At 33.7% G+C, this 12,363-nt stretch overlaps 1 protein-coding gene across 3 annotated transcripts in view; it reads left to right on the forward strand.

Moving 5' to 3' along the window:
* The window catches only part of CNTN5 (contactin 5), a 611,650-nt gene that overhangs the window by 102,332 nt on the left and 496,955 nt on the right, over positions 1–12,363 (forward strand). The gene's annotated exons all lie outside the window — the stretch shown is intronic.

Genomic DNA, 12,363 nt, shown 5'->3' on the forward strand with positions numbered 1-12,363 from the left:
ATGTTTCTAGTTAAGTTCCCAGATTGTCACTTGTTGTTAATTAATGAGATGTGTCGGGTGTATTTTCTGGCACGCCGTGTCTCACTACATTGATTTTCTGTATGGAGCTGACTCACGACCAGCATAAGACACAAGCAGAGCGATGGTACCTTAGTACAGATGTAGTGTAATTACTGTGATTCCAGGTTGAGACCTGGCAGTAATTCCAATAAATGAGCCTGTCTTGGCAAAATTAACCTGTAAAAGTTATATATAAATAGATAGACACAAGCAGTCTGCATAAAGTGATCTTTGGAAAAGTGACAAAACCAGTATAATAGAAAACATCAGTACACACACTTCACAGTCACACACACCAGTAACTGCCTGCACTGTATATGCTGTCTAGCAAATTTGTCCAGAATGTGTAGACATTAGAAAACTAAGACTAAAGGTGGAATAGGAAAAAACTGGTTTGAACACTTTTTCTTTCTAACCAAGTAACATATATTTAAAAATATTTATCATGAACAAATTTTAGATCAGAGTAGGGTTCAAAACCTGTAAAAAATTATTTCTTTTTTTCCCAAGAATTCCAATATTTTCTTCACCTGCTGTGCTTGTATATCTATGATTCTGTTCCCCTCAGGCTTGAAATATATAGTTAAATGATCAGTAGTTTTTAATTTAAAAGAAATTGCCTAAAATGCTTTAAATTTTCAGAAGTGTTTGAGGTTTTGCATGTAGGAAATTATATTGAAATTCTTATAAATGTTTTTCATATTCTTTACACTCTCCTATGGGCCATTCTTTCATGCTTATCTTTCTTATTCCAATCACTGTAGTGAATTCATGCACAGATTTGGACAATCTGTATCTGGCATTCTGATGGGAAGCATACTTAGACCTCCATCAAAACAGTTAAGAATAGGCCACCCTGCTTAGATAAAAACATATTACGAGGCATGCTTGTTGTTCAGATTGTTCTGAAAATCCTTTTAGAAATAAGCAAAGGTGCTCACTTCTGGCCAGGTAATTTTTTTGTCAATACCAAAATATTCTAGTGCAACACATTTATTTTTTTGCAATTCCAAAGAAGTCAAGTGATTGAAGTGAACATGACAAGACACAATAGCAGTTGACTCATGTATTATGAAATATTTGCCCAATATGAAACAATATAAGGTTGTTTGTGTATTGTGGTAAAGATAATTCATTCTCATTCTCAAAGAATCAGCTGTATATTAATTTCTTTCATGGACTTGAAGCAAAGAAACACTTTAAACTTTCTGAGTGTGATAAACATAAGAATACTTTGTTCACTTTGGAAAGATGTATATTTTCTCCCATGGTGAAGGTATACTTATTATTATTGGAGTCAGGTCAATAAACAGCTAGAAACTCTAAAATTGATGTTGCCAAAAGGAGTAAACTTCAGTTTGCCTTTTTATTCCTTTATTTTTCTTCTCTAAAATTCTGTGCAGGCAAGCACATGTCACTAGGATTATGTATTTCTGAATCTCATTGAAATAAGTGCCTGCCACTGTAGAATGCCTTAAAACTGAAAATGTATGAACAAACAAGAACAAAATCTTATAAGGAGGAAGACATGGAAGAAGACCTCATGATCAGAACAAAAACCAATTTTCAGAAACTTGATCAATTCTACTCTGTTTTTATCATCAGTCACCTATTATTCTGTCTTGGACCATAAGAACATGAGTTCCTCAAAAGAGTTAGGCTCATTTGCTTCACACCTGACATCAAAGCTTTTACTGAATTTGGAGAGCTGTATTTTATGTTAGAAGGACTCAATTCTTGGTAAAGCTGCTGTCAAAACAACATCAAAGACATTGTATGCAAAAAAAGAGCAAGCTGGAGAATAATGGATAAATGGATTTGAAAATGAGGAAGGTCAGACTGTATCACAATACCATTTGGCCTTAGAAGTCAAGAGTGGACATAATGTTAGTGTATTATTGACTGAAAAAGAAAGATGAGAAGTTTTTTTTTCCTTTCTCATCACATAGGAACATGATGATATTTTTCAATTAAATGACAGTATTTGTTCATTGAAGGTCTCTTGGCTAATTCGTGCCCTTTGAGTAATTTGTGAATCACGTAAGTCTCAGAAACACACTGCTATGGAGTATCATTGAGAACAAAAATGAAAGATGATTCAAAAGAGAAGTGAGGAATTGTATAAATATAAAAATATCTAGCAGAATAATCATAATTATCTTAACCTGGAAAGGTATATTTAATTTTTCATTTCAAAGTTTAAGGCAAACTCTTACAGAGGAAGATGTGTATTGGATTGTGAATCTGGATATTTGTTTCCCTGTGAAACTAAAAATAATATTTTCAATTCTCTCTTTATCGTCTGAGAATCTCCCAAATCTTTGGAATATGCAGCATTCCTGAGTGTTCCTGAAAGTTCTAAAGGTACATTTACATCCATATATATCTATTAATAAAAGCTATATTAATATCTGTTGAGACTTCAATTTTTCATGAACAAAGAGAATATTACAAACAAAATATTGATTATACTGAAGAAAAGTTTCTAAATTAGAGTAATGAATCAATTCATTTTCTAGACGTATCCTAGATATTACCATATCTGGATATGGTGTGTTCTATAGATATATGCTTGTGCATCTGGAACAAAAGTGTTTGAATTTGTTTTATTTTGCTCCAGAACACAAAGTCTGTTTCAATTGGCCATGTAACATAGTAGGGTATTTGATGAATGGTCAGCTTTTTTCTTTTCTAAAGAGTGCATTCATTTATTTTAAACTGAGTTTGAAAATTACTGATCCAACATTCAATTACATTTGCAGCTAGGTAGATGACTGACATACCACAGTGTATTTAAATGTTTAGCATATTTTAAGATGGATTTATTTGAATGGAATAATCACATAGTTTTCATTATCACTTTGCTTTTAAATTGTGCATCAAATTTTGTTAAGTTCAGCATGCCTTGAGCGTTAGAAATTCAGTTTTCAATCATAGCTTAAAGGCATTGAGAACCCTCCTTTTGCTTTTGAAGCACTTCAAGGGCAATTGCAGCAAAGCAATGTCACTCAGGCATGAAAATGTTTTTATGATTACTAAAGCTTCACCTAAACGTCTTGTGAGAGAGAGCTCATGGCTGACCAGGCAACCCTGTATTGTTTTTATCATGTAAGAGATCAGAATTTGAATTTGGTAGTCATTTTATTCAGTGGATATTGAGAGGAAACTATTTTGATACCCTAGGGTCAAAGTTGCTTTTTAGGAGCTTCTTAAGCCATTTCTTGACATGCTAGTCATGTGAAATTCACGGAGGAATATCAAGGTGTTTGAATATTTCCAAAGGTGCAGGTGGTGCATTGCTATGATACTCAAATGAATGAGCCCTGAGGTGAAAGGCAAGCAGAAATCAGGGATTTGCCTCACTTCATCTTAGACATGTGCAGTGTAGATATCAATGTCTGAGCCAAGCAGACCTTGCTGATCAGATTGCCTCTATAGTCAAGGGAGAGAAACAGCTGCTTTTATAGCTGGATGCATTTGATGGAATTTGGATGTCTTGTTTAGGATGATATAATTCCCACCTAAGTGTCTTTTTCTTTTCATTGATGACAAAGGAATACGAAAATGACTAGCTTAGATGCAGACATGTAGATAGCTGTGTTTGGTTAAATAAATGCCACTATGGAACACCATTAATAGTGGCAAGAGCAAATTGCTTTGCAGAACCATTTATGACTTTTTTTATAACAGTCCAGTGTTATTGAAAATGCACAATAAGAATGTTAAAGTGCATCTGTAAATTCTATTAAAAACTAAAATTGGGAGAGATTATTTCTCTAAAGTAATGTTTTGCTTTTAAAGAAGAAAATTTCAAAAACTAAATCACTAGTTGTCTGCTATGTAGTCTTTTACTGCCTGTTTGAAAAAATGGTCATGGATCAAAGGGGCTTCTTACATTCATCAACACAACAATGTTCTGATGTATAAAAGTAAGGAATAGCTCAGATGAGCCGTAAGGAACAAATAAGCAGCATTATCAAAAGCTTGTCAGCAGTAGGTAAATCTGAAGGAGATAGTTTGCATTCTGAAAAGAAAGCAGCACAAATCTTTCAAAGAGGTCAGACAAGAAGCTGTGAAATTCCATCCATGCTTATATGTGTATAAACATGAAGTGACTTACACAAATTCCATTTAATGTTAATAACAGTAATAGGCACAGCTGTGTAATTCAAACAATGCAGTAATATATAGATGATATATTTTTAATTGCAATGTGAGTTTAATTGCAATAACCCTATGTGATCACAGTTCTTATTATATTGGTCCTTCTCCTTCTGAAAACATTTTATGTCTTTAGCTAGCCTCATTCTCACTCCCCTGTGTTCTTCTCCTACTTCTTTAGGAGAGTCTTACTGCTACTTCTGCTAACATAACCAAATGAGTCCACAGCACTGGTTCCTACAGAGGCATTAACATTTGCTCTGGATTGCTCATCATGGTGTGGCTCTTGGTGATGGTCCTGTGCAGGACCAAGAGCTGCAATTGATAATTCTTTCGTATCACTTCCAACTCAGCATATTCTGTGATTCTGTGATCATCTTGTTTATTTCCAAACATCTGATTTATTTCCAAACATCTTATTTCAGTGTTTTTATTACCACTATTCATAATTTGCAAAGAGATCTTAACTGCCTTTTTAAAATTGATGCTGAGGTTAATTTCTTCAGTTAAGCATTTAGTCTGAAACATAGAGTTTACCTCTTTGCTAATTTTGTGGAGATGTCAAATTGTTACCAGTTCTCTCAAAAGCTAAGTAATGCTGTCTCACTGCAAAAATTTCCATCTTAGATCTCGTTTAAGAGAATATAAATACAATCACTTAATGTACTCTTTCTCTGACTTTAAGATGGGTAATTTTATAGCAGGAAAAAATGATTTTTCAATAGTAAACTTTGAGATTTAACTCATAGACAGTTTTTAATCCATGATGACACCGCCTTATCTCTCAAGCTTAATTAGATAATTACAACTTTCTCAGAAGGATCTTGACAAAGACCACCTGAAAATATTTCTTCTCCGTTCTTTGTTTTCCCCTTACGCACAAAGAAATGTAACATTGAAATAAAACACTGTAACAGTGAAGAAAATGTGTCAAATTCAAGGTTTACTTCATAGCCACTACAAATCATCCCGCTTTGGAGTTTCCAGCTTTGGAGACTGAATTAATGTTGATTGTTTTTAAACCTAATTCATAGTTAGTTTTCTTAAAACTGAATCCAAGTAGGTATCAACTGGTACGAGAAACTCTGACAGTAGATATAAAAATGTGGTGAAATAAGTAGACTTTATTTACCAAACTGGTATTTTTTTTCTTTTCAATTTTAGTTTAAAAAATATTATCAGAGCGTTCAGATTTGTTGAGATAGGCTGCTTCAGGATTTTTGTCCAAATGTTTTGAATTTTTTTTCCACAATACATGTTGTTTAAACACTTCCTACATCTGTACATATAAAACCAGAATTGTGTTTGAACTTATATACAATAGAATATTTTAGAACTTTCTTTCAGGAAGACTTTTTGAAATAATGAAGGGTCTTCCTAATTGAAATATAGCAAGTCTTTGAAAGAATGAAATTCTTCTCAAAGTAGGATCACTATATTTTGCAGTACTTGAAAGCAATATAAATTTCATACTTCTTAGCTGATTGACTTGAAAATAACCTAAAATCTGTTTACTTGGAGAGATGAACAGGGAGATTTTACTGGTGATGCCATATGGAACAATTACAGTGACAAACCTCAAAAGGGTAAAGCACTAGGATCTGTTTTGTACAGTCAGAGCAGTAAATTAATACCCCAAGGATTAACTCACCAAAGTCTGAAGTAATCAGTAGTGCAATAATTGTATCATAGACAATGATTTTGACTCAGCTAAGCTGCGACAGTCCTTCTGCCACAGCGGATTGCAAATGGAAATGCTGTCTGCTGAGGAGGAGCTGGGACAGGTCTAACATTTGATTGTGTTCCAAGCGACCACAGTGACACAGGTATCTGCTCATGATATCAGGACAGTGTTTTGTATGTTTATTTATTGCTTTGTATCAGTCCTTTCGTGGACCTATTGATGAAAGGCCACACAAGTCTGTGAATGCTTGGTAACAGGTAATTATAAAATGAGCCTGTTTGTCATGTAATAGTTGACATATAAACACTAGCATTTTTAACTACACATTCAGTATTGCATGGCAATTTCAGGCAAAGTTCCCAGTGAGTCTGAGGAAAGTAAGACAACTTTGATAACCCTATATATTCTATATATACTTTGCAACACAGCATTGTAAATCCTCACTTTCTCAGGAAGTGAAATGTGTTGAAACATATTTAAACAAGGACAGTGTCTTGCTCTGCTAAATTCAAGACTAAAAATGAATTTGTTTTAGTGAGTGTGGCTAGTTATTTTTTAAAATCTATTTTTAAAACTTGAAATGGTCTTTTTAAAGTCAGAATCATTTTAATTAAAGCTTAAAAATGTTTTTAGTTATTAAGGAGATAGCTTTTTGAAATTTACTATGCTGTATAAAAATATATGTTTTATCAGGATATTTGATTTCAATTTTTAAAAGACTGAGCATTAGAGACCATTTTAATATGAAAGTGAACTTGTTATATGCACACAGAAATCTTGGACATGCACAAATAAATAGCAGAACTGAAGAACCTGTACTCTTCAAATGATGCAGATGATTCACTTTATGTATTAAATATACATTCTCATGCTGTGTATTGAAATGATTGCAATAACCACTCTATTTACTTTTGCACCAACTAAGCTGTAGTGCTTTCAAAGATATTTTGTTTATAGAGACCTTAATTTTGATAGTATATTAAATACAGTGAAACGAATACAGGCATTCTGTCTGCTCTGTGATAAAACTAAATTAATACTCAAAGGATTAACCTTCAGTGTGCAGTGTACTGACTACTATTTTAGAAACTACAATTACTTGCTTTTTAAAATATGGTTCCACCAAAGGCATTGCTCGTGATGGGGGCAGGGGAAGGAGGGGCAGGGGTTGCAGGAGAGGAGAAAAGCACTTCTAGTCCAACATAAGTAAAATATTCAAACTCGCATCTTTTTGCCACTGTTAGATCTGCTCTAATAATTTCATTTAAGAGCTGGGGTCTTTTTGATTGTTGATTTGTTGTTTTTATCCTCATTTTCTGAAAGGGTTTAGTAGCTATTCCGTAACATTTATATTCTTCATCAGTGCTATGATAATGAAAGCAAAACTCAAACTCTGGTGCCAACTGTATACACACAAATTAGCCTTCTGTAAAACATTTCATGTACCATAAAAATCTACAGTGTTTCAAAATAACCTTTAGTTAATTTAAGTTTTTTCTTCCTTGTGAATTTTCATAGGAGGTGCTTTCTTCTGTTATGAGTATGAGCCTCTTGAATTCAAGGACATGACACTGACACTTGCTACATTTAAACAAAAAAGGACTATTGGCTTCAAATAGTTACCATTGTAAACATATGGCATGCACTCTGAAGATAAGACCTCATTATACATAAAAGGTCTTCAGCAAATCACAGAGCAACCTCATGAACTCTGTTGCAGCTCTAGAAAGTATTTTTTGATCCAGCACTGAGAAAGTTGCCTAAAATATACACAAACAATGGTTTTAGTGACAAAAGATTAAGTGAACTTAAAAAACAAATTCTAAAACAGTCCAACCACCTCTAGACTTGCAGAGAAAAATATCATAATCATATGCCTTCAAACGTACTGCTTAACATGTACAGCAAAAATAATTAAATTTCTTATTCTCATTTCTTAAAAAGAGGAATATTGCTAGATTTTTCATGCATCAGTGAAAAAGGCAAAGATGGCTATTTCCACCAAGGAATATTTTTTTGCGGGCCTGTACGCCAATTTGAAACACCTGTTTGAAGCCCTGTTATATACAATCTGACTCAAAACAAGCACTTGGCTTCCAAGTGGATACATAATAAACTCAGGAAATAATTAAAATACATTTCCACACAGAAGATGAGAGGTTGAAAATACTTTGTCATCTACACTGCATCAGACTTCAGAAGACTAAGAAATGCAATCTGTTAGTTATAGATCTTGCTCATATTGCAAAGACTTAAGACCTTAGGCTTGTGGTCTCAAATAAATCTGATGTCATTTCACCCTCCTATTTTGGCCTAATCTTTTTCCCATCATAAAAAGATCTACCTGTATTTTAAAGCAACTATCATACTTGGATAATGACAACCTAAATTTAACATAGCCTTTAGGTTGGTCTGTATTTTATTTAAGTATTTGTACATCTTTTTATGGAATGATTTTTCTTGTCTTCAATACTCAAATCCATCATAATTTTTTTAACTGTAGCTCCTATTCTTTGAAAAATTTTTGAACTTTAGAAAAAACCTATTTCTACTTCTTGATCAAGTTCTTCTATAATGAAAAGGTACTTTTGAAATTCAGGTTTGTTGTCTACATATAGTTCAGTATTTTAGATGATATTATGAGCATTTTCCTCTATTTACAGGACATATTAGTTGTACTAAGATATATTGTGGAATCATTGTGGGGAGAGGTGTTTGGTTCTAATGTTGTAAAGCATCATAAAAATTCTGACACTATATATATATATGCATATAAATGTATTATTTTTTTCTTAATTTAGTAAATCATGCTGACTTTGATACTTCTGGCAGACAAACCAGTGCCTGGCCCCTCTGGGCACAGACAGCCTGTGCCAGCCATGGAGCTGCTGGTGGCACTGATCTTTGCTCTCTTTTGCCTGCACAAAGTAACTATGCACACACTGACTGGATAACTTTGCCCTGACCCTCCCTAGAACTAATTTAAGAATGTATCTCAAAGGCAGAATATGCAGAAGATTGTGCACGTGTGCAAAGCCAAGCATGTGATTGCATTCTTTACTGGCTTGGCTCCAGAGCGCCTTTGAAATGCAGACAAGCTATGGGAATTAAAAATAGAGAGAAAATCACTTAATAAAGCTCACAACGCTGTGTAAGTATGTAATGGTGTGAGTGTTTTCCCAAAGTACAGAATCAAAGTAAGAATTATCTTTCATTTTACCCCTTTCTCCTGAGAACTTTTTAAAAGGGGACAAAATCTACATATTGTAGTAGAAGATTTGCAGAATAATTTTTAATCTCAAGGGTAGGATAAGTATCATGTAGCAGTACCCAAATAGTGGAGAAAATCTTTGTGCAGTGAATTTTCTGTACAACATACGTAAATTGTTTGCAAATTGAACTTGGTACCTGGAGACTAAAGTAATTTATATAATATGTACCCATTTTTCTCACATACACTTTTTGCAAGTATTGCTGAGTCTTTTCAAAACATGAATTCATACTAAGTTTATAGTGAAATGCCTTCTACTTAATTTTTCAAGTTGCATTTTTCTATGTAGATGAAAATTGTCAAAATGCAAATAGAGACACTTGAATGACAATAAATCAGGAAACCTTTCAAAAATGAATTTACCTTAGTCCATTCCATCACATTCACACAGAGATTCTCTAGAATTGCCCAGATTTCTTGCTAATCACTGTTGTGACTATGTAGAGGATTTCACAGAAAAATAGAACCTACAAACACAGATTTGCCAGAGTAGTGATGGAGAGACAGACGGGGAACTAATGTGCCATCACTTCTGTGAGTATAAATTGTTTTTTTGCATGTTTTTCAAACTTACCTCACCTGATGCATACTTGCATTTGCATTAATTAATTTTTGATTAACTGACATGCATCAAGACTTTGTGAAAAAAGAGTAACCTTCATTAAAAACAAAATGAGAATGCTAAGAAATGCTATCACAGAGGGTAGCCACTTTTGAAACAGAATAAAAAGAAAGATAGGAATGAAAATATAGCAGAGGGTTCAAACCAATAAGGTGATTATCTTCTATAACTTTTATAGATTCACTGGACACAAAAAAATCACTAAAAATCAATAATATTCCAAAAGAAACTAGGCGATAATTACACATTATATTGGATCATTCTACTGAATCATACACGTTTATTTCTGTGTATTACCTTGAAATTTTATGAAGGCTGAAAATTGCAGTGCTCAGGTATGAGGAAGCTGAACACAAAAGATTTTATAGGGAAACAAATATCATATAATTAATTCCTACCATAATATTTAGCAGAAAGGGATCCCATAAACCTCTTTGATAAAAGTAACATTCAAGAAATATTCTTCATACGTTTCTTCTCTCTGTAATTAATACTCTGAATCTCTTTATATGTACGCAGCCCTACCGCTGGATGGCTGTTACGGAGCTCCCCAAAAGCCCCAGAACTTTACAGTTTAAATGAAAGAGGATTTTGTAACTTATAAAAAAAAAAAAAAAAAAAAAAAGAGACAGCGAAAATATTTATGCTAGGTTTGGTCCTTAGGCATGAAAAAACCTGAGTATTTGGAATGGTTTGTGAAGAAATTGCATATTGATAAAGATTTGAACAAGAGAAGTCACAGGTTGGAACTGTGTCAATGAAAAAAAACCCAGAATTTCTTGCTTGAAAGGTTTTACATCACATTTGAAGTGATGTAGTGATTTAAACTTATGAAGTTTAAATGAAATCATGCCATACTGAAATAATTTGTGGGACCTATTGAGGACCTACATAATTTTACAAAGTGTAAATGAATTAGAGCCTGTACATTTGGCTTTCACATGTAAGCTGATGAGAGCTTTCAAAGCTATTCTAAAAGTTTTCTGGAAGACCTGTGTTATTTGAAGTAACTAATTAGGGCACTTAACAACTATGGATGAGATAATGTTTTTTTTCCCTGCCACTTATGAGCGAAGCATAAAAATTTGGTGCAATGGATAAAAATAAAAGTGCTTCAGCACTGCAGTCACAGAAATGGCTTCAGTATACTATAGATACGCTCCAACTTGCTCTGACATGACCTATTTCAGGTGTTACAGCCAACCTCCAAGGCCAGGACTGCAGCTTAAGCTCTAAAATCCACAGGTAAATTTGCCCACCAACAGCTCTGTCACTTCGGGACTTCCTTAGCCCAATGCAGTGCAAAAGGAGAGGTTGATGTTGAACTTCCATTCTCTTGGGAGTCTCACAGGCATCAACATGCTGCTCTTGGTGCTCATTCTTCTCTTGGACCTGACATCCAGCCAGTGCTGTGTTACTGAGCTCAGTTCTTTAGGACAAACGCACACTTTCCCAAGAGCTGGAGCAAAGGAATTTTTAATGTTCTGTAGGTGCTTCCATGCAGGTGTTCCAAAATTATCAAGCAGGTATTTCTGTAGGCATTTGGTTTTCAAAATTTCAGCTAAATTCCTGGTTAAGAACCTTCAGGGTCTCTAATTTTGTTTTCATGTATTAGAATGTGAAAGTGATATTCTATGATTTCTAAGTTTTCTATTAAACTTTATTTCAATAAAATGACAGTGGTGCTGGGTGGGGCTTTTTATGTAACATAATAAAAAGATTTTAGCAATTCTCAGTAAATATCTAGTTTGTCTAAGAGAAAATTCAAAGCTTCTCAAATGAAAAATGTATGTGGATGACCTAAAGAGACTGAAAAACCACTCTTTATCATCAAAATAAGTCTCACAAGCACATGGTATAGTGTCTATCTTCAGAGAAAATGGCCCAGGTGTAAGTAATTACTGCTTTTGCTATTTTTCTATGTGAGCTTGAATGGGGAAATATTCTAATACTTCCTTATCTTCTTGTTAATGTCTTTGTGTTGCACACTCTGTATCAGTATCTGAGTAGTTGATCTATTATATTTCCTACAAAAAAAAAGAAAAAATTTAAATATCTATGTCCAGTAAACAAAAGCAAACAGGATAAGTTGACCAAAATCTCTTTTGATTTTCTGGATAAAGAAATTCCCCACTGCAGCAGAATGCCTTGCAATCCAAATTTTCCAGGCTATCTGTATTTTGAAGCTACTCTATCAGAATAATCTACAGTTCATTTGTAATATCTCGTACGTAATATCTCATGTACCCTGTGTAGCGTTGCCAACCTTTACAGCAGACTGTACATGTCTTTAAAAGCTAATGTCAGGGGGTATGCTTTAGAATGTCTATCATATTTTTTTTTTTTTGTCACTAAGAACTTTTAATCTCAATGAAAAATATTTTTTTGAAAATTAACAGTACCCCATTTTTCTCTCCATGGTGCAGCTGCAATTATTGCCACAATTTTTCCTGATTTGCACAAATATTAACTTATGAAATAATTAAAACCTGTAGTAAATTATCTCAGTTGGTCAGAGCATGATGCTAATAACACCAAGATTGTGGATTCAATTCCTATACAGGC

The sequence above is a fragment of the Molothrus aeneus genome, chromosome 2 (genome assembly GCF_037042795.1).
Source record: "Molothrus aeneus isolate 106 chromosome 2, BPBGC_Maene_1.0, whole genome shotgun sequence".
Taxonomy (NCBI): Eukaryota; Metazoa; Chordata; class Aves; order Passeriformes; family Icteridae; genus Molothrus; species Molothrus aeneus.